The sequence below is a fragment of the Vidua macroura genome, chromosome 2 (genome assembly GCF_024509145.1).
Source record: "Vidua macroura isolate BioBank_ID:100142 chromosome 2, ASM2450914v1, whole genome shotgun sequence".
Classification (NCBI taxonomy): domain Eukaryota; kingdom Metazoa; phylum Chordata; class Aves; order Passeriformes; family Viduidae; genus Vidua; species Vidua macroura.
Genome location: NC_071572.1, coordinates 23,169,219 through 23,196,746, shown reverse-complemented (window position 1 = coordinate 23,196,746; position 27,528 = coordinate 23,169,219).

The window sequence follows — 27,528 nt, the reverse complement described above, 5'->3', positions numbered from 1 at the left end:
GGAGAAGGCTGGTTCTGCACAGCTGTAAGGTAAAGGGATTCATGTTTGCAAGGATATAATGTACTGCTCTAAATGTGAAAAATGATAAAAATTTAACTTCGAAGGAGGAAAATAGTGCCACACATCACTGTGTTTCTAATGGGAAATCTGCACAAAGCTATCAGCATTTAAAAAGTGTTTATCCTTAATGGATCATTGATTGATGTGCTGGATAAATTTCTGCTATGAATATGCCTTGTGCCTTGTGCCATCCCATTATGACTAATGAGGTTGCAATGCTTTAACCTAAAACTAAATCTGAGGCAGTAGGAAAAGGAAGACTTCACTCTTTTTTTCATTTAACAAGATATCATAGCAGTCTAATCTAGCTTCACTAATTCCAGTGGCTCAGGTCTTGATTTTCACCAGTTTGGTAGATGAAATGAGGGAAATTTGAGTAACTGTCATTCTGTGCAATTTTGTAATTTGAAAAGAATGCTTCTACACATAAATTTCCAGGAAATATGTTTCCACTATGAGCATATCAACTCTGAAATAGGCATTAGAATAATTTATGCAATTAAAGAACTTATTACCTTAAAAAGTGTTTTGAAGTTCAGACAGTTATGAATATTGGCTGATTTGTTTCATTATTTGTTTCAAACAAGTAAAAAGAAGACAAATTTCAGAACTGCTGATATGCTTTGCTTAAAAATTGTGAGGCATGTTGAATCTAGCTTTTGAATACAGAATCATAGAATCACAGAATCATAAGGGTTGGAAGGGATCTCTGGAGATCAGCAGTCCAAACTGCTGTCAAGGCAGGGTTACCTATAGCAGGTGACATAGGAACATGTCCGGGTGGGTTTTGAATGTCTCCAGAGAGGGAAACTCCATAAGCCCCCTGGGCAGCCTGTTCAGTGCTCTGCCAGTCTCAATGTAAAGAAGTTCTTCCTCATGTTGTGGTGAAACTTCTTGTGTTTTAGTTTAAGGCCACTGCACCTCTCACGCTGCTAGGCAATGCCAAAAGGAGCATGGCACCATCCTCTTGACACCCACCTTTGAGATATTTATGTGCATTGATGAGATTCCCTCTCAGTCTTTTCTCTAGACTAAACAGGCCCAGTTCCTGCATCTTTCCACACAAGAGAGATGCTCCGGTCCCCTAGTCGCCTTTGTGACCCTTCGCTGGACCCACTCCTGTAGCAACTTGTTTTTCTTATGCTGAGGAGGCCAGAATTGAACACAATACTCCAGATATATCCTAGGGGTGTTGAAATTTTTGGCAAAATATAATGGGAACTGATACTTATCCACCTCACCTTGGAAAATATCCAAAACACAGATCTTTCATTTACTGAATGTTCCAGAAGCAAATCAGTTAATTTTGAGTGTAATGCTACTTTGATATACTGGGACAGTGCTGCATTTTCACAGTATTAAAGCAAACTGATTAAAGCAAACTGATGAAAACAAAACAGCAAAACAGAACTTAAAAAATCACCTGTTGGAGAAGCTCTCTGGAAAGCTTCAGAAGCAAGATGCAATTGAAGAAATAATAATGAATAGGTTGTCCATCTCTGTCACAATATTTTGGGAGCACCGTTTAGACATGAAGTATTATATAACCAGTTATAGTAAGCAACAAAATGGCTGATTTTCATCTTACTTTCAAAAGCCTGATGTAGAAATACGTGATTAGAATAATTAAACTGGCAGAAATTTCAGGATAGGCTTGGAGAGATTAACAGCCAGTTTTCCATAAATCAAGACATTTCTTATTGTAGCATAGAATCTTCTCAGAGGTTTACAGTAATAACATGGTATGCATTATATTCTCAGCATACAGATTGAAATTTGCCTATGTACTGTTCTAATTATCACATTTCCTTGGTAGTCCATGTTGCTAACAGTGTCTCTGAATAACATTTGCAGTAGTAGATGAGAAATTTATGTGAATAATAATAAGCGAGGCTTTCTATCACAGATTTTGATCTTCAGATGTAGTTCCCTTCTCATAAGGGAAACACAAAGAACACGACATTGTGCCAGCTACTCCCTATGGGGGTTTGAGGAATTTGCACACGAGCCTGCTCAGTTCAATATTCTGAAAAATTCCTTGGAAGGAGTGAATAAAATGAACACGTCCCTTACAAAGGATACAGTATTATTTAGGGTAGTGAAGTCTAAAGTGAACTGAAGATTATCTCATGATACTGAATGGCAAAATGAGCAGACAAAATTCATTGTTAAGAAGTCCACTTGAACAAATGTATTCTAAGTAGGTCTGTATGTTCTCAGTCATTATGTTGTTGTCAGATCTCTGAGAATTTAGCTCAGTGTTGCATGGCAATCAAAATGGCAAATAGATTATGAGAAGTTGTTTAAAAAGGAATAGATAAATAGAAAATATCATATTTATGCTCTGGTATAAATGCACATTATACCATTTCCTTTAATGCTGTGTGTGATCTTTAAGAAGATACACCAAAACGTGAAAGAGGATTAAAAAGGGAAATATACAGAGTCACCAATACTATGAAAATTCTGAAACTTTTTTCAACATGGAAAATAAGAAGGGTAAGGCATGAAGAATAGTATAGCAAAAATGGTTTGTAACACTCAAATATAAAGCATAAAAGATATCTATTTACTCCAGGAACTGGATTGGATAATCTTGGGTCCTTTAAAACTCAGACTATTCTATTCTATTCTATTCTATTCTATTCTATTCTATTCTATTCTATTCTATTCTATTCTATTCTATTCTATGCTATGCTATGCTATGCTATGCTATGCTATGCTATGCTATGCTATGCTATACCATTCTCATAATAAAATTAATGTATACGAGGGGTGGGTTTTTTGTTTTGTTTTGCTTTGCTTTAATATTGTGACATGAATAGAAAATCAGAATTTCTGACTGGGATCTAGACACTAATGTTGCAAAATTAGTGTTTCTTCTGTTTAGGGTAGCCCTACAGAATACTTTTTCTCTTATTTGTTTCCATTAAATGGGTTTAAAAATGGAAGTTACCATATACAGAAAGAAGATATTCAGAGCAGGAGAGAATCATATTTGTCATAGAAGACAACATGGCAAATTTTGGGGCTGAAAAAGGAAAGAGAAAACAATACAGTTCAGTGGGAGGGGAAGAGAAGAAAATATACATTAATGTAGATACAATAATAAAGGAAGTTAAAGATGTGAGTTGAGACAGAAAGTCTTAAAAGTTGAGAAAGCAAGCCATGGGATTGACAAACAATCCAATTAGTGTAGAAAACATAATTTCAGTTCTTATCAGAGTAGACACAAACTACACTAAAACTTAGGCACAGAAATATGTACAGTGTTTGCTTAATTTTGTTTTAATCTGTGTGTCTCATGCACAAGATAGTCCACTGCTTTGGAATTTGTACCAATAATAACAAAACTGCAAGCACAGCCTGTAGGACTCAACTCCAACCGTTGCTCAGTGACAACAAACTCAGTGACAACATACAAGCTCTTGGATACAGAGGATCCACACACACACAAAAAAAATGCCTTTAAGCATGAAACCTCATTCTGTTTCTAGAGACCTATGAGCTCCACCTATACTGATCCCACTGGACTGACAAACATGGCAATTCTATTTGGGTATAAAATGACAACTCAGATCTGAACATCTCTCTGAATAAGTAAAGGCTAAACTTAACTAGCAAAACAAAACCCAAAGCAGTCTATTATGCAGTCTATTAGGTCAGCTGAAAGAAGTTCTGTTATTTCAGTTATACAGCTCCATTATCCAGTATCATAGGTACATTAATTGTATCTATGCTAAACAGAAGTATTATATATTTTACTCAACTCCATTTCTTTTTTTGGTTGCTTCCAAAAAAATCCCAAGAACTAACCAAAAAACCCATCCACTCTACTGATATTAGAGGAAAAAAGAGCAAATATCTGTTTTCCTCAGACACATACTTTGTAGTGTCTTTTAACCCAATTTGCCTAGTTTCTAAATGGCAAGCATTGATCCATACACTATTACAAACCGTGACCTCACCCATGTTTCAGCCCACTGGTTTACAATGAGCAAACCAAGTAATTGAATGCAATCTCAGTGGCAAAACAGCATGAAGAACATTAGAAAAGCTGACCCTTTCTCTCCACTCTTGCCTCAGCAGTCTATAAAATTTATAGAAAAGCTCATCAGCTTCTCCAGTGCATTCCTCAAGGAGCACAAAGGTTGCTGAACTCTGTCTGTAGCCACTTGATGAATTCTGTGGTACTCTACATGCAAGTTCCTCTCCTCTGTCCTACTTGCTGAAGCATGCAACAAACCTTACCCTGCAGGGGTTTATGATGCTATTGAACCACTGTTATGTAGTGGAACATTTTGAAGATCTAAAGCACAGCCTTAAAAAAAGCACAAATAAAAAGTCTCTTGGTTCTGGAAGATTAGAAAAAATTAAGGTGAATTGACTTACTCTTCATGGCACTTGTGGAATGCAGGCAGACATACAATAAAAGCCCCATGGGAAGAAAAGCATGAAGGAACTCAATTTTTCTAAAGAACAAACAAAGGGTAGACAACCTATTTATCAATATTTCTTTGTACCTGCTGTGAGCAATTTCCCCATGCATATCTCTGTAATATTAACTAAGTTTCATTGTGATATTCCAAAGGCTATCTATGCAGTTGAGCTATAGGCACCGTATTTTAAAAGAAAGTGATATTAAGTAAAATATAGTCAACATTTTCTGGGACTGAAGAATTAAAATTACTAAAGTCAGAAATCTTTACTAAGGACCTGCACTTCTGATAGATTTTTTTTGTTGTTCTCAGCAGTTTATAAGGATTCCCAAACCGTGTCTTCAGTGGGTGACTGCAGGGAGTCAAGGAGAAAAAAGGGTCTTTTTTCTTTTTTTTTACTCCTCAGCTATAATAGCACCTTCTCTTAGCTCCACTGGGAATGATGTAGATAAACATCCATGAAGAAATATAATGTACTCTGCTTTTTCCACCCCTCTATTTTATTTTCTGTGGTCAGATTCATATTCTAATACACTTGAATCACTGTCGCTAAACACATACTCACAATCACTGCCACCAGACCCTTCCCCTGCCCAGACTTGGAGCAGGATCAGGAACTACTAGTATTTTCATATGGCAGAAAGTCACATCTAATTAGGTAGTCATTGTTGACTGCCCGGTGAACTCCTCTGGTCAAGACCTCTGTTCTGTGCCTTCATTATAAATAGGTTGGGAGAGGGTAGCCTAGTAAATGGTATGTGAATATCTGGTGTTCATGAAAGGCTGTATTCTCCTATTTTCTCTGCTTGTAGTTGTCTGGGTTTCTTTGAGAATCAGCCAGGTAGGATGAGCTGGTAATTAGTGTGAGAGACAAAGGCTAATTGCCCAATTATCCTCAGGAGGACAGCTGGGACACTCAGTGTCCAGAGCCAATTGGAACCGGTTTGTGTTTAAAAACAGATTCCAGGCTATTATGATGAATCAATGCTCTTCCCTTGAAAAAAGTTTCTTCAAGTCACCACAAAATCCATTTTTTTAAAACACAAAATGAAAAAATGCAAACACTAAAACACTCACAAAACTAAAACAATTTGTTAGTCCTCTAGGGTGGGTTGATGCTGGCTGGACATCAAGTGCCTACTGAGGCCACTCCATCACTCATCTCAACTGGGCAGGGAAGGGAAAATATAACAAAAGGCCTGTGGGTTGATATAAAGCAGGAGGAGATCACTCATCAGTTACTGTCAAGGGCAAAACATACTTAGCTTGGGTGGGAAATAATTCAATTTATGATCAATCAAGCTGGGAATGAATCCCTACTCACACTCTTCCCCTCTGCAGTGTGGGGTCACTTCCACAGGAGATAGCACTCCACAAGCCTGTCCAACATGAGTCCTCCCCACAGGCACCAGTTCTTCATGAACTGTTCCAGCATGGGTCCTTCCATGGGGTGCAGTCCTTCCAGAACAGACTCATAAGAATCATAGATCTTGTCAGCAAATCTGCTCCAGTGTGGGATCCTCTCTCCATGCGGCCACAGGTCATGCCAGGAGCCTGTTTCAATCACAGGCTTCCCAAGAGGTCAAAGCCCCCTTTGGTCATCCACCTGCTCTATCTTGGGGTCCTCCAGGAGCTTTAGGGGATCTCTCCTCTGGTGTCTGGAGCACCTTCTTCCTATTTCTTCACTGATCTTGCTGTCTACAGCTCTGTTTCTCTCACATATTCTTACTCCTTCCAGAGCTGTTCCACAGAAAGTTGATTTTTTCCTTTCCTCTTCTCAAATCTGTTATCCCAGAGGTGCTACCCCTGTCACGGCTGGGCTCAGCCTCAGCCAGCAGCAGATCTGTCCTGGAGCCAGGTGGCATTGGCTCTGTCAGACAAGAAGGAAGTTTCTGGCAGCTTCTCACAGAACCTGCCCCTGTAGTCCCACCACTACCAAATCTTTGCCATGCAAACCCAATAGACTATCTTACATGTTATGTTATTAAACTTGTCCTTTAGCCAAAATTCCACTTTTAAGAAATTCAGAATGCATCTACATCAGTTTTTTCATAATAATTAAGAGGTTGCTTTTGAAATGAATGTTCTAATTTTCCCCCCTTGTAGGACTTTGTGAAGCACACTGAGAACATTCAGACTGGATGTGTTTCAGATTAAACTAAATTGAAAGACAAACTGCAGAATTGTGCTTAATACCCTCCAACTGCTAAGAGACAATCAAACTCAGGGCTAGGCTAGAGATATTGTGAAATTAAAAACTATATAAATTTGCATACTGTGAATACCAGGTCCTCAGCATCAATTGTTTTGCTGTACAAATTGGCTTGTTCTTGTAGGACCAAATAGTGTTGATATTTGCCAGTGTATACATAGCATTAGATGCACTGGTTTCCTGTTCTTAATTGTTTTGTAGAGTAATCTTTTATTTCTATTGTGATTAGATAACACAAAGGGAGATAAATCTTAGTAGGCTAAAATAAATATGTTAATATTCCCATTGTTTTTTATTATTAAAAATTACCTTCTGTGTTTTAGAAAGTTTTATCTCTTTTCATAGTGATTTTCATCACCAAATTTTCTAATGTTTTAATTATACATTAATACATTGTTAAATTGAAACAGTGTTTATATGCTCAGATATAGGTCCATATATTTTATATATGGATTACAGCAGACTTGCCAAGCTTATTTTACACTTTGAAGCTTTTTTTATTACTTTCATCAAGAAATTCATGCACATATTTTTCTAATAAGAATGTGAGAGACACATGGTAGAAGCTCACTAGTAGAGGCTAAGATATTAATTTTTAGTGGTGAGTTTAAAGTATATATATATTTGCTAGCCTACTATACATTTTTTAATCGGGTTTGCAAGAACACACTACTAAATTTTATTAGATAGTTATTTTTTACATTGCCTGCAGGAAATCTTTATGAAATATTACAATAAAAACATGTTTCTTCAAGAGGCAGTAATGTAATAAAATGCATCACTAGTTTTGATTGCTTTGATAGCTTGTAGGAAGAGAAGTCCCTTTAGGGAGATGTGCTTTGTGCTCATAAGGAAGAGGAAAGACTATTTTGCAGTGCATTAAAACCATGGGAACCATTAGATTTGTATAATAAAAATCTTGTAAACACTGATAATTTTATGGTTAGTTTTCTCAACAGCTGTTTTATAGAAGAACCTGCGGATACTTCAAGTCATAACACTTTTCAAAAGGACCATATTAGCTTTTTGTTAACTCAACCTTTATTTTCATTTCCCTAACTTGCATAACCATGAATTATGTTCCAATTTAAATCAATTGTAATAAAAAATTATTTTCAATTTTGTGTAATACGAAACAATTTTGGAGAGTCCATTGACTTTAGACAGTGCATATTATTTTTTAGTGAGGATACAAAAACAAAGAGCTCTTCTTAGAGAAGCAGAATGAGAAAAAAAAGCTTTAAAAAGGCAGAAAAAAAATTGGTGTTGCCTGAAAGAAGGCAATATATATGATGGCTCAAGACAGTGGGACAGATTAAATGCAGATGGATACAGGTAAAACAAATTGAGTCATAGTTGTATTTAAAGTGCCCATCTGCAGTAAGTCCTATAAATATATGGACTCAAGTTGAAGGGCAGCATTCAGTGTATTTTGAAATAATTGCCTGATTTGGTTAGAAGGTCAAAGGCATCTTTGTCACAGGAAACAGCATGATGGGTTCAAATGTATTCAGAGGGATGGGATAATTTTATTGGAGGGAAGACAGAAATGTATGAAAAAACTTCAATAGAAATCTAACTCAATGGTTTTAATTAATCCACTCAGGGGTAAAACTCCACAATGGGACTTCAAGGGCATAGTTGGAGGAATGTTTATGTTTTCTTATACTTGAACAATTGTTGACAATTTTGTGGGTTTTATTATTTTCTCCCTTTTGCCTGTTGAATAAAATTTACAAGTAAAGCCATTAAAAAAAAATTAAAATCCTGCCTATTCTTCTATAGCAAAGATGGATGACCTTTAATTAAATGGAACACAGGGGACTGAGGTTTCTGTGTAGAAAAGAACTGCAATTTGGTCTATGCTAACACACATTGACCAACGAATGTATTTGAGTTCTGTAGTAATAAACATATTTCCTTTCCTTACTTTTCCAGGGGTAAACATTCATATAGTTCAACTTTTTTAATCATTCCACATAGACCTTTCTTGGTCCTTGTGCCTTGACTAGGTACAAAGAAACTATCTCATCTCTCTACTATGTGTCACATTATGATACTTTTCCTTAAGAAATAAAAACAAAACAAAACAAAACAAAACAAAACCAAAAAAAAAAAAAAAAAAAAAAAAAACCAAAAAAAAACCAAAAAAACAAAACCAGAAAACTTAAAATAACAACAATTGAAAAAAAAGAAGAGAAAACAGAGGTGTTTGTATGGTGACCATGAAGTTGTCAAAGATTAAAAACAGGTCTAATTGCTGAGGATGCTTAATGAAGAGCATTTATAAAACTTCTGTCTAATCTCTAGCAGAATATCCCATTGGTGTCTGCTCAGACTCTAAAGGTGGTGGTAGCCAAGTCCTGATGCACCACATTTGATCTCTTACTTGTGCTTTTTAATCTACTACCTTAAAAGAAATTTTCTTTTCTTACCCTGCTCTTTAAAAATCCATTGAAAAAACCAAAAGGCTAAAGAAGCTCCTAGACAATATTTAAAAGAATGGGCAGAATGATAAGGGAGATGTATCAAAATATTTCAAACTTTGTTTACTTATGTAAACTAAGGCTTTTCTTTGGAATCCTATTAAAGAAACAAAACAAAAACACTGCAGTGAGAAGGGCAGTAAATTAACTTTTGAGTAAAAGGCCTGTGCTTACAGAATTGGTGTTGAATGTCAGCATAGGAAAATTCCTGTTGGGAAAGAAACTCTGGAGATTAAGCCTTTTCTCCTAGGTGCTGAGAAAGCCACTTCTCCTTAGTATCTCAGCTATCAATATGACCGTTTAAAGCCCGTAGGCCAGTTCAAGGTTTTGAAAGCCTTAGAGGGAGTACTCACTCAAGGTTTACACTCAATCTAGAGGAACACATGGAATTTCCTTCAGAAAGTGTTTGAAAGCACCTTTTTCAGGTAATTCAGTGCCATAAGAGGAAACCAAATTTTCACCAGAAACTAAGACTGCAGGTATAAGTTGACTGTTTAACAAATATGAACCCAGATGTACTTGAGTGATGAATTTTGCCTGCAAAATCAACAGTAATACATATTCTTGTGCCTTTGATTTTACTGTTGCAAGTAAAAATGACTTAAAATGTGTGAGATCATTAATTTTAAAATCTCTGTTTAATTACAGCTACCTTTCTTCTTTCTCCTCCTTTAATTCACCTCCTCATTTTTATAAGTCTTTACTAATTTCCTCTCATTGAGGAATAAATGTTGTTTTTCAACATGTTCTCATTTTAAACTTTAAATTCTAATGCTGTTAAAAGGAGATTTTATGAAGCCAACCCTAAATAAAACATTCACTCTATTTGCTGGTGTTTCAAGCATTAAATTAATATTCTCAAAGTTCATTCATTAAGTCCCTAACTTGTAATTAGGATTCAGGCCATGCTTCTGATTAGACAGGAAAAAGAAATCAGCCCACAGAGAAAGGCAGATTTTCATTTGAATCCAATCAGGGAGAGCAAACACACTCCAAAAAGGGTTTCTGTGGTATATAGATATAATTATCATGAAGGAAAAGGGAAAAACAACTCAGAACCTTAATGAACGTGAAAGAGGGTGTTTCAGCCTGGAAAACTCCCTGCAGCAATGTTACTCTTCTTAGTGTCAATCGTATCGACCAAAACTTGGCAATAGATGAAAAGAAAGTTTCCTCATAATTAATCTAGTGTGCTTCCTTATATTCTAAAATGCCTGAGCTGATTTATTACATCTGGTAGATTCACGCAAATGAAAGGAAAGGTGGTATTTGGTACTTATACACGAGCAAGCAAAAAGATCATGGCAGCCATATTAGAAACCAAACCAAACCAATCCCACACGTAGAGGTATTATAGGGATGAAGAACACCATTAGAATGGCAGCCACTGGCACTGTTGGATGTAAGATCACAAAATATTTCCAGTATACAGCATGGAAAAATGAAAATTTGTATTTGCTGCAGGGAGTACAATTAAACTAAGTTATGCGTGAAAAGGCAGCATCCTGTTCTTAGTTAACAGAGTTCCCTTAGTTCTTTGAACTCTACTGATATCTGAGGGTTGATGAAGTGTTTTTATAAATCAGACCACTTAAATATGAGATAGTTTTAGGGATCTAATTTTAGGTTTCTGGAATTCTTCTTTGGACTATAATAGTGAAGATTGCTTAGCTGCTGTTGGCTTATGAACTGCTCTTTGTCAATAGATTTTGTCTTTAAAAAGCAAAACAATTAATTTTGATAGAAGAAGGTGATGTGCAAAACTAAATCTTTGCTGTAGTGACCAAATAGCTAAGTCTTGTTTAACAGATTTCAAAATATATATTGGGAGTTTCTTTTAGCTAGTTCATTCGCTAGCTGAAGTAGTAATTTTTATGTAATGCATATTGTAAAACATAACTGAATACCATAGGTCCTGTATAACAATTAGCTTTCCCAGACATGTTGCCCCTAGGGATTCACCTCCTCTGCTTTTCCACACACATTCTTTCTTAAATCCACCCATTACCCTGCTCAGTAGGACTGCAGACATTTAACCAATATTAGCCTTTCTGAGAAATGCCCACAATAGGGCTAAAATAAAAGTAATTTATCTCTACATTACATCCACTTCTAGATTCTAGTGAACTATTACTTCTTAATACCAAAACTAAACAAAAGGGCCAATTCTAATATTTGCAAAAAGCAAGGTATTTAGTTAATATAGGTATATAAAGGTAATAAAGGTATTTTGTTAATATAATTTTTTCTAGAACTTCCCATGCATATTCATGAATAATTTTGTTGTGTTTATAAAGCTAAATTTTTGGACACTAAGGTTGAGAAGCAGGTATATAAAATCTTTTGCCAACACTAAGGTATTTCTAGTTCTGGACCAGTGCCTGTATTAGGAGCATTTGGACCAGTAAATAAACTTTTGTCATTACTAATTAAGGCCACAAAGCTTCCGTTGAACTCACTGCTGAGGGTCTTATCACTTGTGAGGTTTTCACAGCCTGAACCGGGCTTAACTTATTCTAACAGTCATCTAAAAGTAGTGACATAACTATTGTCTAACCTGTCTAACCTCAAGGAGATTAAAAAATTAAAACTTCGTTGGAGCTGATGGGAATTCACAATCATTATGATTGAAAACGACTATGGACAGAAGAAAAGTGGTGAGACTATTTGGTCCAATATGTAGTATAATTTATAACATAGGTAACATAAAAAATAAAACATTAGTATAACATTCTGCCCTGATCAGTTATGGTCTCACACGATAGTTATATGGCATGACCCTGGGTCCTTCCCAGAAGCATCCAAAGGAATTCTGAAAGTCAAAGTATGTATATTTAATCTGCTGAAACATATAATATTATTTCAGATTTGTATGCAAAGAAGTCTACCACGGGGGAAAAAGTACTACTAAAACTGACTCTAAGTGTTGAATTCAAAATATGAGAATGGGAAGAAGAAAGGAGATGGAAAGACAATACAGAAAACAAATAACATAATTGATGGGAAAGAAATGAGAGTCAGATAATTTTTCATCTACAACAGAACAGATATAATGCAAAATTAGCAGTTTAAAAGTGGGAGAATAATTATCCCTTTGAAAAGGTTAAGCTCAATAAAGGAGCAGATAAACTGAAGCTTTTTTATAATACAGAAAATGATAGCCCTTGCCTAAGTGTTCTGATTTCCTCTGGAAGAGTCAATTTACTTCACAATAGCTAGTACAGCTGTTTTGAATTTGTGCTGTAAACAGTGTTGATAACACAGGGATTTTTTTTTTTTATTTTTTTTTTTCCTGTTGCTGAGCAGGGCTTACTCTGGTAAGGTCTTCTGTGCCTCTCACCCCACCCCACCAGCAAACATGCTGGGGGTGCACAAGGAGCTGGGAGGAGACATAGCTGGATAGCTGGTCCCAGCTGAGTCCAGAGATATCCAACATCTTATGACATCATGCACAGCACATAAAACTGCAAAGAGGAACAGGGGGATGCTCGGAGCAATATCTTCCTAAATCAACATTCTGCGTGATAGGACCCATCTTTCCAGGGGATGGCTGAACACCTGCCTGCCAGCCAAAAGTCTGACTAAGTGAATTCCTGGTTTTGCTTTATTTGTGGGCATGACTTCCGCTTTAAAGTCACTATTAAATTCTCTTTATCTCAAACCATAAATTTTCTCACTTCTGCTCTTCTTCCTCTATCTGCATCTCACCACTACAGAGTGAGTGGAAAGCCTGTATGAAGTTTATTTACTGGCTAGGGTTAAATCATAACACTGTGAGAGCAAATGCACTTTAAAAAGTTAAATCTTTGAAATTAAAATTTTGAGTTTGGGAAATCAAATGCTAAAAATCACTGAGGATGAAAACAATGTTACTTGAGCAATTATTTAGAATTTAAATTTTCAAATGCATCTGAAGTCTGTGTAACAACAACTTCTCTACAGGCGAGACATACTGTAATGAAAACTAAGGAGAAACAGAAACAACTTGAAGATTATCTAAGTATGCAATGAATAAAAACAGTGATATTATGGTAAAATGGGGAACTTGGCATAAATTAAACAGTAATATTCTTGTGTTTCTATACTAGAATCATAGACACACTAGAGATATGGTCTATTTAGGAATTTCAATATGGAAAAATTATCTGACCATAAAAGAAAAAGGGTTTGTCATTTTAGAAGTGAAATATTTCTAAATCTTTGACATTTGTCTGTGAAAGCTTAGGTAGTTTCAGTTTCTACCACTGTTAACATTCAAACATTTTTAGGAAAAAAAGGAAAAAAGTAAAAGCTGTGTTACTAATTTAGTTCTCTTGGAAGAAGCTCAGGTAGATAACTAATTGATTTATCAATTGATAAAGGTTGCTAAGTAATTTTTTTTTTTTTTGTAAAAAGACTAAATTTGTAAATAATTTCTTCAAGATTTTGCATTTGATACCTTACAAAATTAGAACATTTGCCTTATGAGTACATAGTCCTTTTTGGAAGCTACCATGATAAAATAATGAAGACAGTTTTTAAGGGAGTTTCCTTTGAGAGCACTTACAATTCTTTGAGAGACAAGGTTACTAAAAAACTAGGAACAAAAGTTTAATAATTTGAGGTCATCAAGAGAGGAGTCCCAAATTTTGTCAAATCTGTCTAAATGATGACTGGTAGAAGGACATGTTGTAGCAATTTTAAACCATGGAAGAATATAAATAGCAAAGAGAAAATATTTAAAGGGGAAAGGAAGAATAAGAATGAGAAATGGAAAGAAATTTCAAAAGCAGAAGGTGATTCATAATTTCAGAAATCATTTCTGTCCCAGCATCTCTTAAATATTTTTCTGTGTGATGTAGCGAAGGGGCCATGACTTGTGATATTTATGAGATCAGAAAATATTCTACATAGTACAGCATTGGATTAGTGGGGCAAATTAGACAGAAAGTAGCAGAATTCCAGAGACTAAAACCAGAAAATTTCTGTTACTAATTTCTCAACGTTATTCCCAGCTGAATTCTAGTCAAAATAATACAGAAGCTGAACAATGCACTTTTACCTATGTAAAAATACCACAAACAATGGGACAGAGGGTACAGTTTCATAGGTAGGACAAAATTTATATCTCCAGGAATTATTGAAACCATGACTTTAGATTGACAGTGGTGCCTGAATTCTTATTAATAAGTTACAGTCTTACCATTAGGGGTTTCACCTGAACCATTGATATGGATGGAGCTAAGAAGCTCTGTAATTAAGTCCAAGTATCTATGCCCACAAAAATTATCATTTAAAATTATTTGTGTTCATGACAGAGATATTTATATTGAAGTAATGCAGATATATATATTAAAAAACCCCAATGAAAAAATATTTTTTCTTCCTGAGGAGGAAAATAATTACATGACAAATATCTTAGAGAAGGAACCTGTAAGTGTCAGACCTACAATATATGTCTATGTAGAGACTCATTTAAGCAGGAGACTTGGCCTGAAAAAAGGCCAAGTGCTGTGTACAATCGATTGCTCAGAATAATCAGGAATAGAAAAACAAGCAAACAAAAAAAGCCCAATCGTGGAATGACTTGAAAGGGAGGAAATGAAAACCCTAAGTCATTTATGTATGAAAGCTTGATATGTCGTTTCTTATATTGAAGTTTTCAGCAGCCTCCTATAGACACAATTTGATATACTGATACCTTTTAGCATTTCTTTAACCTTTCCAGCAACCTGTTTTCACTGTCTTATACATTTATTTCAGTTGAGCATTCTGTAGTCTTTTATAAAGGATTTTTTAGGTTTTGTTTTGAAAACAAGGCTACTTTTGGCCCTAAATATGTATTTGATTAGGCTGATCCTGTCAGTGCAAATTTAACATTCCAGAAAGGCAACACATTGCAATTATTTACAGAATACATTTAGCAGTATATTTGGAGTTCATAGCTTTAGTGGTTAGAACATGGAACAATAATAATAATAATTTTAAAATCCAATTTGTTTTCAGATATATGATAAATGTGTTCGAGGAAGTTATATATGCAGACTTTATAAAGGTTGTACCAGAAAGGTTTGCTCTTTAATCCTTGAAGACAAACTAGAAATTGAGACTAAATGTAGAGGTTGAAAGGCTGACTTTGACAGTAAAGGAAGAATTCACAGTCCCTGAGTCCCTGTGAATATTCTGAAGTGCATCCTCTCCTATTTCATTCCCTCTTCCAACAGTAGGACTGCACAGGTTCTCTGCAATCATGGATATGCATGAAGCTGTAATTGTGGCAGCTACTGGCTAAAGGGTTTAAATAATTCATGTTGGTAACTCTTAGAAATGCACCATACATAAGAACATGGTTTCTCTAATGACTTATAACACAAAGTGACAGAAGCATGAAGGGGTGTAGGGAGAAACTTAAAAATTTTGGGTGGTTTTAGAGTTTTGAAAAAAATGCTGTTGAGCATCCTGACACTGCTGAAGGTTACCTGTCGCAGAATTAATTTTTACCTAGGTAATATCACTAACATGATACTGTTTTCTAAGTAGTTAAAGCCTAAAGTTAAAAAGATCCTCAATAACTGAACTTACAATATATCACTCCCTGCTGTAGCAGGATTGACTCTTACACTGTACTCTTCATTACCAGCTGTTCAGAGCATTCAATAACCAGCTGTTCTGAGCATTCAAATACCCTTCATATCTTATCTCACTGGGATATTCTCTTCATATCTTTATTTCCCTTTAAATCACCTTATGCATGATTTTTTATTTAGTGAATTTGATCAACTTGGAAAAAAATTGTATGAGACTCAGCAAACTGATATCTCTTAAAATTACACTTCAAGTGCATAAATCTGAATGTTGTAACCTTTTCTTCCTCCTCTATTTTTTCATATGCAAAAATACATGTCTGTCCACAAGTGCAGTTGAAATGCTACTGATGAACACCTGTAGTGTGCTGCCAGAGAAAAGCACCAAAATTTATCTTTTCTTCTTCAAACTTCCAGCTTAAATAGCCTTTCTTAAAGGCACTGCTGAAGCCAAGCACCAAACCAAACCAAATAATAACATCACAAACAAAAGGAGATTGTTTTTCTTCCTTGCCTGGTTTCAGCTGGGATTGAGTCAATTTTCTTTCTAGCAGGTAGTATGGTGCTGTATTTTAGAGTCAGGATGAGAACAATGTTGACAAGACACTGACTTTTAGCTGCTACTGAGCACTGCTGACACTAAATCACACTTTTCAGTTTCTAATCCTGCCCTGGCAGTGAGTGGATGTCCAGTGAATAAGGCTGGGAGGGGACACAGCTGGACAGCTGACTCCATTTGATCAAACGAATATTCCATGCCCTATGACACGCTCAGCATATAAACTAAGAGGAGAGTTAGCCACCAGGGAGCAGTGCTTAGGAACAGGCTGGACATTGGTCAGTTGATAATGAAAAATTGTTTTTTCATTTATGTAATTTGTCTTTCTTGGGTTTTCATTTATCATCATTATCATTATTGTACTGTTCTTATATCAGCTCATGAGTTTTCTTACTTTTAGGCTTCACATTCTTTCCTCCATCCCACTGTGTGTGTAGCTTAATTGCTGGCTGGGGCTGAACCATGACTTATTTTCCTTTAATCTTCTTTTCCTTTCTAATTCTTGGGTAAATTTAATTGTTATTTTCACCTGCAGAAACCTTTGTTTCAAACAAATAATTTTGTTTTAGACTTCATATCTAATTTATTTCTTTATAAATTTTTTCTTCTCACTATTGGTCATACATTTGTAGATTAGAGATTAAAAGAGAAAAATAAAGCTTTTGGGTGATAAGTAGATATATATGTCATGTTACACTCCAAATCATGAAACAGCCATTGCATGAAGGGAATTAAAGGAGGGCATGTTAGATTTCAAAGAATGTGTCAATTTTTTAGGAAAAAAAAAGAAGCTGGAAAGAATGGAAATGGATAAAACCGAACTGATAGTCTTATGCTGTAAGGAAAACAATTAGGAAGGTGGGATTAGTTAGAAAATATGTATTAATTAATAGTACTTTAAAGTTTTTACTCTTCAATTTCATCTTTTTCAAGATGCAAGAGTTAAAAAAATCTTAATGACAATATTTTTCTAGGGATAATTTGAATGTGAATTCCTTTGTTGAACAAGATGTAGTACATCCATAACAGGCAAAATTGTGTTGCAGTGCACATATATATTCCATGGGTAAAAGAAATAAAAAAAAAAAAAGAATGTCCCTATGTTGAAATAACACAGGACTCAAAAGTTAACAATGGTCTGCTATGTAATTTGATCCTTTTGTTACTGTAGTACAAAGTTTGTTTATAGGATCTAATTTTGTGTCATCTGCAAGCTGGCTGAGAGTTCACTTTGTGCTGTCATCTAGAAGGTCACCAGTGAAAACACTAAACAACACTGGCCCTTGTATTCTTGGAGTACAGCACTAGTTACTGGCCTCCAGCTGAACTTTGTGCTGTGATCACAGCCCTTTGAGTTCAACAGCTCTTCAGTTTCTCTCACTCATACTTGATCTCCTTCTCTATAAAAGTGCTATGCAGACAGTGTTGGAAGCCTTGCTTAACTCAAGATAAACAATATCCACTGCTTTTCTTTCAGCCATTCTCTTTTTCTACATCTTAGATGCTGCAGAGACCACTGTCTCTCTCCTGGAGTTAATTTTCCTGACAGAGCAGTTTCTACCAGCACACACTACCCATAGGAGAGGAGTCTCCCTACCTCGTGCCTGACCCAGCAAGGGGCACCAGGCAACCCTACAGCCCCAGATGCGTGTTTTATCTTAGGAGATCTGGGTGGACGCCTCTGATGGCCAGGGGCTGTATCTTCAGGGCTGGTGCTGGGGACTGCACTGTGTCAAGTCACTGCTGCTGTCCAGGCTGTGGTCGCTACCCTCAGCAGAGCTTCTGGCCCTTTTCTGTGCTGACTGTGTGTGTGTTGGCTGACTGACAGCTGCACCCCTAGCACGACAGAAGGAGATCACGCTCAGTGGACTCGGGCACTGCAATAGCAGAACCTTGGTTAGATGGCCTTCCCAGAGCTCCTTGGCATTAAATCACACCTCAGCTGCAGAGGAAATTCTGTTCTGTTGCTTGGCTCACATGGCTGGAATACTCCTTCCCACTCTAATTCTGAAGACAAGAAAAACCTGAATACAACAAGCTTTCATTTTCATGTGAGTCCTATCCCCTAAGGAGAAGCTGTAGCATGTTCAGAAGTTAACTAAAATACTAAGAAGCCAAGTTTTAGGTCAAGCTGAAAAAAATGTTTACTTTGAGTAAAAGGAAATTGAGTAAAGTGAATTACTTATAGAACTCTACACAAAAGAGTTCTTTTGCAGTATATAAGATTCTGAATGTACTTTATGATTCAATGACATTTTATTTCTCTTGGAGTAGCATATGAAGGATATTTCTCAAAAGAAAATTTAAAAGTTGGGAAATATTTGAAATTCTATCATCTTGGTGGCACTTGCAGTGGAAATTACAAATTGTTTTTACTTAATCTGAAATTTTCTTAAACACTGTTTTTTTCTTTCTCATTCCATCTGCCCCCTGAAAACATGTGCTTCATGTGTAAAATATCTAAGAACTCTTTTTTCCCCAAACTCTGTTATAGTATTTCTTCTTACTATAATAATTTCATTTTAAGCACAACATGCTACATACTGACATTAAGCAGCCAGCAAAAAGAAGCATTTCAAATAAGTAGATTATTTTTTCTATTCTTGAGTGGTTGTTTTTCTTTTTTTTTTTTCTTTTTTTTTTTTTTTTTGTTTCTCATGACACTAGCATTTGTCTAGACAGAAATAGCATTTCTAAAAAAGATAGAAAAATAAATACACGCTCTTTCATTTGGGGAGAATAAAATTAAATTATTATTCATAAAGTGAAAAGATGTGTTGAGAGTTCTCTCTCTGCCTTTTCCATAAGGTTATTTGTAGCAGTATTTGCAGAACTCAAAAGTGCCATTTGCCTCAGGAGAACAGGAGCTATTGCTGTAGCTTCTATACTATTTCTTGTACATTCTGCAACTGGCAGCTGATTCCATTTGCAAAGAAAAATTTTGCCTCTTAGCATACCACCTCTATTCATTGCTAAGAGAAGAACATTATTCCTTTGTTTCATTCAAAGAAAACTTCAAATCCTAGAATCATGGAATGATTTGGCAGGGATGCCTTCCCTAGACCAGGTTGCTCAAAGTGAAGATGCTCCTACACTTTTTTTTTTTTTTTTTTTTTTTTTTTTTTTTTTTTTTTTTTTTTTTTTAAGAAATGCAGCAGTGTGAATTTTGCATAAATTAGCCAGTACCATGTTTTATGAAATAGTGAATAATGTGAAATAAAAGCCTTCAAGTTTTTTCCTCAAGGGAGAAATATATCTATCTCTATTTAAGTAGGGTACCTACTGAAAATATTTAATGTGGTAAGCTGTTAGAAACTTTGCCATTAAATGCAGACAAATTTCAGTGGCATAAGTTAATATTTTTAATAGGATACCTGTATTGGTTATATTGAAATGCAAATGGTGACAGGCACACAGATAAAACCAGACATTTAGCAATTATGAAAATATAGCATATTTCAGTAGCTCATTGGTAGCTTCAGACTGCTGGAAAGGGCAACACTGTAGGTCAGCAGTCTCTGGAATACTTTATTGTGAGGAATATGATTTGTCTTATGGTTGTAGTTTTCTTCTTATATACTTGGCTTATACTTGGGGTCACTTTTATGCTTTTACAACTATCTAGTATTTCATCAGTCTATAGCTCCAGGTTATATCAGAATTTTATGCCTTTTACTTTTTTATACATTATCTATTTGTTCTTTGTTACACTGAGAACTGCTTTCAACTGCTTCTGGGTCTTCTTCTTTAAGAAACACAAAAAGCCAAAAGACAAAAAAAAAAAGCCAAAAAGCAAAACCCCTTCAATCATCAGTAGGTGCTTTATAGCTGTGGACACAAATCAGTGCCTCCTTTCTTAAGTTGTCATGTCCATGCTCCTCTTCCCTTGACACTGTGTCTCTATTTTTCAGAACCTCTACTCCTGTACCTGGCCTCTATTTCTCTGTCCAGATAAAGCCCTTTATGGGAAAAAATACATAGAGAAAGCTCAGAAAGCAATGGCAGTTCACACATTGTCAACAGCTGATTAACTTCTTGGCCTTCAGAATGATGGTTTTAGAAGGGTACTAAAAAGCAGCTGAAAAAGATTTTTCAAATAAATTATTTTCTGTGGTTTGCAGCCATATGTATTTGAAGTCCAAACTGATTCTTGTGTGTGTCTGTTCTTAAACACTTCACATTTGATCACTAAAACAGCATCTTCATACAAGTGCCCACAAGGCATCCTTTCCACTATGGAGATTTTGATACTCACTTGAAATAATTTTTTCATTAATTATGAATTTATTTCTGTAAAGATTACTTAAGTGTGTAGTTTTGAGAAACAATGAATGGTGAAGTAAGGAAGTTACAATTTCCAAGCTAGAAACCATATAAATGGGGACATTTAAGAGCAAGTATGAGATGGGTGTCAGGAAGCAGAAAGGATATATGACTTCTTGCTGAATCTGAACATTATTTCTCTTAGAAATCTGTAATTTAATTATGGATAAAAAAATGCTTTCAGTGATGGAAAGATTAAAGATTTAGTCTAATGGACAACATTTTTCTCATTTTCAGAGTAGGATCATAATTGCATTCTATATTACTTACCTTCTATAAATCTCCACTCAGGCTTTGAGGTAGGAATTTTGAATGAATTACTGTGGCAGGGCCATTGGGGTCTTCTTAAAAATCTTCTAATCACCTTGCAAAATACACTCAAAAATTCAAGTTTTCCCAGAAAAGAAGGAAATGCTGCAGAATGTTTCATATGCTTTCTTTTTAGCTCTATAAACACAGACTTGTTAAGACATAGAAAATTACATGCCTTAAAACATGTTATCTGACAAGATTCCTGACAAACTAGGACTTGTTTTCATCCCTGACTTAGAATATCCAGGTTGAGAATAACTCAATGTAGTTCTGCTGCTGCAAAGACACCTTAGCGGCTAGAGTGTCACAGTTTCTGCTTTTATTTCTGACTGACATATGTACCTTACACTAATTTTTTCTTCTTTTGCAAAATTTCTCTACTGTTTGCTTACTTATTTCCCTGTATTTTTGTTTTCTTTCTGTATGTCTCTTCTTTACATTACTTCTTCTATACATTAATTTCCCTCTTCTGGAGCAAAGAAAAAAAGGATACTATACTGACTTACAGTACACTGGAAAGACAGTGAAAAATAGTTGAATTGAAAGTGGAACAGGCTGGTCTGCATGTTTTTTGTGTTGTTTTGGTATTTTGGGTTTTGTTGGATTGTTTTTGTTTTTTTTTTTTTTTTTTTGTTCTGTTTCGGTGCATATGTGTGACTTTTTTTGTGATTGTTCAAGTATGCAGAAAACTGGTTATGTTATATAACCTTATTTGCTTTCAGGGAAAGTATGTACAAAAAGTTTTTGCAATCTTAGTATTGATTTTGCTTGTTAAGTTTTTTGGCAGAAATGGAGGAGTCACACGTGACTACTTACCTTTATATTTCTGTAGTGAGAAAACTAAGGGAATGTCTCTCAGTATTAAATTATAACAACAAAGTCAGGAATAAAAAAGCTGTGATTCTTTTCTGGAGAATGGACTGCTGACAGTGTATTTTTGTTAAGGCTATTTTTTACTCAAATTTCTAATGCAATGATGCAGATATTTTGTCCTTAAACAATAAATTGTTGATGTTACCAGAATAATTTTTTGTCAGTGAAGTGATGAAAAACTGTGAGTAGCTAAAGCTTGAGGGATGTATTGGATTGTGCCTTAGACTGGCTGCCTAGAACAGAGGCTAGACAGAGTTAAGAGACTAAAGTGAGTATCTGTCAAAGGCCTTCAATTGATACACCTTGGGCAGTCAAAAGCCTCCTAGAGGGCTACATCCAAGAGGGACAATGGTCATGGGTTTTTCAGACAGATATAATATTTGGATATCAGGGGTTAATTGCCCAATTATAGCTTCAGTTAATGAAGTCATATTCCCCCTGTTTGTTTTCCTCTGTCCCAGTTCACTTTGTTTATAATTTTGGGGCCTGAGTCAGAGGATGTCCTTGGTTCTCAGGCCTGGAAGGATTGTTTTGTCTGACCAAAATGTGAAGAGAGCTTACTAACACTCTATATGGAGTTCAGAGTTATACACTAATGCAGTACAGGGTCTGAAAAATGTCAAAGCTAAAAACTTAAAACATCATTATGTTTTAATTCACATATAGGAGGTTGCCAAGCGGCCATTTTTATATGTCAGGTTATGCACAGAGATTTCAAAGCCTTAGTCTTACAGTGACTAACCTCCCCCATGAAGGATTTTGGGCACTTAAAATATAGAGATTGTATAGAAGAAAATAGAATAGTATACAAGCAAAGTGAGAAAGACAGGCAAATTCCAAGACATTTTCTTAAAAGAACATCTGAAATTGGTGTCCTGAATTTCATTTTGGGAGACCTAATATGTGTTGATACTCCCTCAACTGACAGTTCAAAGAAAACAAGTGGCTTTTTCTGACAAGGACGGTTTAAGTTTTGTGAATATGCTGACTACTTTTCCCTATTCCTCCTGAATTTGAAACTGAATCTTGGTAGTCTCTCAGTTACATAAATAAATCTGTTAATAAGATGAACATGTACCTAAAATACGATCATTTCAGGTCTTACACAGAACTGATCTGTTCTTGCTTTTTCTTCATTCTATGCAGATATCTTCATAAGCCACCACTTCTAATTACTCAGTTGCTATTCAGAATGAGTAGCACATCTTAAAGCCAGTTGACTGAATGCTACTTTCATAATTATTTCAGTAAAATCCTCATTTGGATGTCTTCAAATATTATGTTTATTAATTAAAACTAGTTAATCTATCTAAAATGAAACTATTATTTTAATGAGAAATGTCATTTTATGTTTCAGCCAAGGTTTATATTTGCAAAATCAGCCCTTGTAAGAAAATTCTTTTAACTAAATTTATGTCTCTCTGTTGCAGTACTTTTTATTTTATATAATTTCAGAGAAATAGTTTCGTTTTCTTGATGTGATGCTTGCTTATCGTCATATATTGAGGTCAAGAAAAGCCAGTAATTTCAACCGGTGTTTTCAAAAATTTTGTTGTGATGAAAACAAATGCAGAGGAAGGTCCTTCCTCTAAGGACCTAACCAAAATTTCACTATGTATTGCTTCTTTTTTTGTCTTTGTAGTAACAGTAAGGAAATTAGTCCAGTCAAGTGATTCTAAAATTGTTAGACTGTCAAGAAATATATTTTTTTTATATTTTGTTGAAATGGGCTTTAAGAAAATGAACACTTGTTTGTCTACCTATCAAAATAGGAAGCACATAACTTAAAATGACAGTGTTACTATGTGAAACACTGCCACCAGTTATAAAAGATGGGAAGTTTCATAAGCAATGAGTAAAACAAAAAATGGAAATTCCTGTGCAGTGAAAGAACAAACAGGTAATGTTCTCATCACTGCTTTCTGCTGCATGAGAGGTGTCCATCTTTAAATAACATGTGAAAAATAGTTATCAGTATTCTCTGAATCTGGGGTGAGGAAGTCCAGTGTCAGTCTCACAGGATAGATAAGATACAGAACTTAATACAGAAATAAAAATCTTGTAAAACAAAATTACCTTTTCTTGACATAAGTTTTATTTATATAGTTGCTTCCGTTCCTCAGTTGTTTGGCTTTTTAAACTCTTACCTAAATTAAACTGTTATTTTTTTTAATACAGATGATTCAAAATAAATAGAGTCTGATTTACATGCTCCCATGACAGGTGATGTAATTACCTTGCTCTTAGTGTTTTTTTTGGGGGATGACCTGGATAAAGTTTGAGACATCCCAGCAGTGTTAGAATATTTTTTGTTAACATGCAAGAGTTTATCATTAGACCTCTATTCTCACGCTCAGCATACTGCATCTACAGAAATTAGAGAAGTTCTCCGGTAGAGCAATCAAAGGTTACATTTTATTTTATGAATAGCATTTGATTAGCACTTGCACTGAGGTATTGTACTTTGGCAATAAATAGAAAGTGAAATCTGAGGAGGGTTTTTTGTTACAAAAGTCTCAAAAGTAACTAATTTCCTTTCTTCCTATTCACCACCTTTTAGAGGCACTGAAAGTTGGTTATTTGAATGAGATACACCCTGATTAAAAAAACAGTTCTTCATGTTATGTTTAGGCTATAGGCCTGTGTGCTAGTCCATACTATTAACAGAGAATCTGGACATATTTCTAGAATTAGCCCTGACACTGGTTATACTCCAGTATATAGCATATATACTCCAGCATACTCCGGTATGCTTTGAAGATTGAAGATACGTATTTCCCAAAGTTTAATGTTGAATATTCAGGTAGTTTTAACTATAGAGGCTTAAGGAGACACAAATTCCATTTTGATAATCCTTTTGAAAAAAGGAACTCATTACAATATTCACATTTTACAGAAAGGCCTCCCAGGGGCAAAAGGGAGGTGTTTAAGGGAAGAAAGATGAAAGACTAATACCTCTTTTAAAGAAGAAAATAGAAATGACACAACTTCTGCACACATGTATGGACTAATATTCTAAATTGAAGATAAGCAATGATCACATTAACTATAGAGTACTTGAATGACAAGATATTGTGTGTAATTCCAGTTCCTCACCTCAGTCTCTGGGAAGGTGATGGATCACCTCATTCTGGAGACCATCTTTATCTGCATGGATGACAAGAAGATCATCAGGAGTAGTCAGCATGGACTCAATAAAGGTAAAATCAGATGCCTGATTACATGATTACTTTCTATGATGAAGCAACTTCCTGGATAGATGAGGGAAGAGCAGTGGATATCGCCTGCCTTCAGCAAGCCTTTTGACACTGTCTGTCACAACATCCTCACAGGCAAACTCAGCAAGTGTGGACTGGATGAGTGGGTGATGAGAACCATGGGGTGAGAACCAGCTAAAGAGCTGATCCCAGAGAGTCATAATCAATTACATGTTGGACAACTCCATGGAGAACTGTCTCTTAGAGTAGGGTAGAGATCCCATGGTGGAGCAGCAGAAGGACTCCTCTCCCTGAGCAGTGGGAGAAGCCTCAGGTGAGGAACTGACCATACCCCCCATTCCCAGTCTCCGTGTGCCACTGGGGAAGGAGGCAGTGCTTTTAAGGTCTTATTTTACTTTTCATTGTCCTATTCTGATATTGTTAGCAATAAATTAATTTCATGTCTCTAATTTGAGCTTATTTTGCCCATGACATTATTTGATGAGTGATCCCTCCCAGTCTTTATTTCAACTTGTGAACCCTTCATTATATTTTCTCTCCCACATCCAACTGCAGAGGGGAGTGAGAAAGCTGCTCTGGTGTGTGCCGGTCTTTTTGGTTCCTCCCTCATGCTCTACACTGAGTACCAAAAAGGACTGTAGAGATGACCTTGACTGGGTACCAGGTGCTCACCAAGCTGCTTTATCACTTCCCTATCCAGCAGGACAGGGGAGAGAAAAATAAGATGGAAAAAACCTAGCAGGTTGAGACAAGAGAGTTTACTAAAGCAAGAAAAAAAAAAAAAAAAAAAAAAAGGGGAAAGTTTGTGTGCATAAGCAATGGGAAAACAAAACAAAAAATCTCTACTTCCCATCTGTGAGTGACATTCAGACACTTCCAAGGAAGCAGGGCTTCAGCACATGTAGTGGTTGCTCTGGAAGGCAAATGTTGTAAAATGACAAATGCCCCCCATTCCTCCTCCCTCCCTCTGCTTTTATATCTGAGCTGATATGTATTCATATGGTATGGAATCCTTTTGGTTAATTTGTGCCCCTCCTAGGACCTTGGAGAGAGACAGCGCTGGTGCTGCCAGTGCTGCTCAGCAGGAGCCAAAACACTGCTGTGTTATCAGCACCTCTACAGCTACTAATGTAAAGCGAAGTACACTGTGAGGGCTGCTAAAAAAAATGAACTTCAGCCCAACCAGACTCAGTACACTAAGTCTGCATACTTTTCTAATAAATCAGTCTTGTGCTGCAATGATAAAACATCACAGTGAATAATATATTTTTACTAGCCTAGTTTATGCCAGGGCATAGTTTTCTGAAACAATTACATCTGTGATAAAATATTTTCTTATGCTGACTATGCTTCAAATATCTTCACCAAATGTTTGACAGGATTTGATCTGTGAAACTTGCTAGTAGGACATTGATGTAATTTATAAAATGGCATGTAGCTGTTGAAGAATAGTGAGGACTAACTTGCAGTCTATGGAGAGTACTGATCTGGAAAATTATGATTGGAACAAAAGGGAATCTTTATCAAGGACTTGTTTGCTCTTTGGAAATAACTTTGCTTGCATTTTAAGAAGCTCAAGCAGTATTGGTTGAAGGTTATAATGCATAAGAAAAGTGATTGCCACCTGCTTCTTTGCATCTGTTTATTTGCTCTGACAATTTTCTGTAGCTTCTTAAATAGTTTCTAAATCTTTATGCTTTTTCAAATCAAAACGGTTTGTAGGCTGCTCTTTACAGACTGGAAACAGCATTAGTTGCAAGGTCTTTTTAAAGGTCATATTCAAGGCTGTTTTTTAAAGATAGGTGTTAGCTTGCTTTGCACAAGAACCAGAATTATGATACTTAAGATGGGGTTGGGAAGAAAATTAAACTTACAGCTCATTTTTCATTAGATTTTGAGAAGTCTATCACACAAATGTTATTTTTGATCTAACATCAAGTTTGATCTTACAAAGATGTCAAATCTTATTTGTTTTTAAGGTTTCTAGGCTTCTGCTGTATCATCTGTCTTTCTATCTAGGCGCTCTCTCTGGAGAGCCCTACTGCTAAATCATTTTGCAGCAGAAATTTGCTGTAATGTTAAGGAGCCACATAGAGAGGAGATGGTTTCTGTGCTGTTTGTATTTGTGAGAAGTTATATGTCAAAACACTTGTGAGTGTTTGGCAAAAGCAGACCTGCTGGCCTTTTCCTGGCTATTAAGTGAGCAAGAGATTAGCAAGTTTTCTGCTGCAAAAAGAACAGCTAGCACAATTCAGAAAATTTTTGGAAGAGGTTAAATTCTGATTACACTAGTTGCTAGTGCTGTGCAAATATTGTTGGACGATCTGTCTGTCCTGTCACGAGTTCAGAAACCTTTGTCTACTCTTTGGGTTCTGGCAGGCAGGGTGGTACTCAAGCAGGTGGTATTTTCTGCTTTCAACAGATTTCCACAAAGGCTCACATTCAACTACTTGTGCAAAAAGTCCTCTATGTACATGCACACA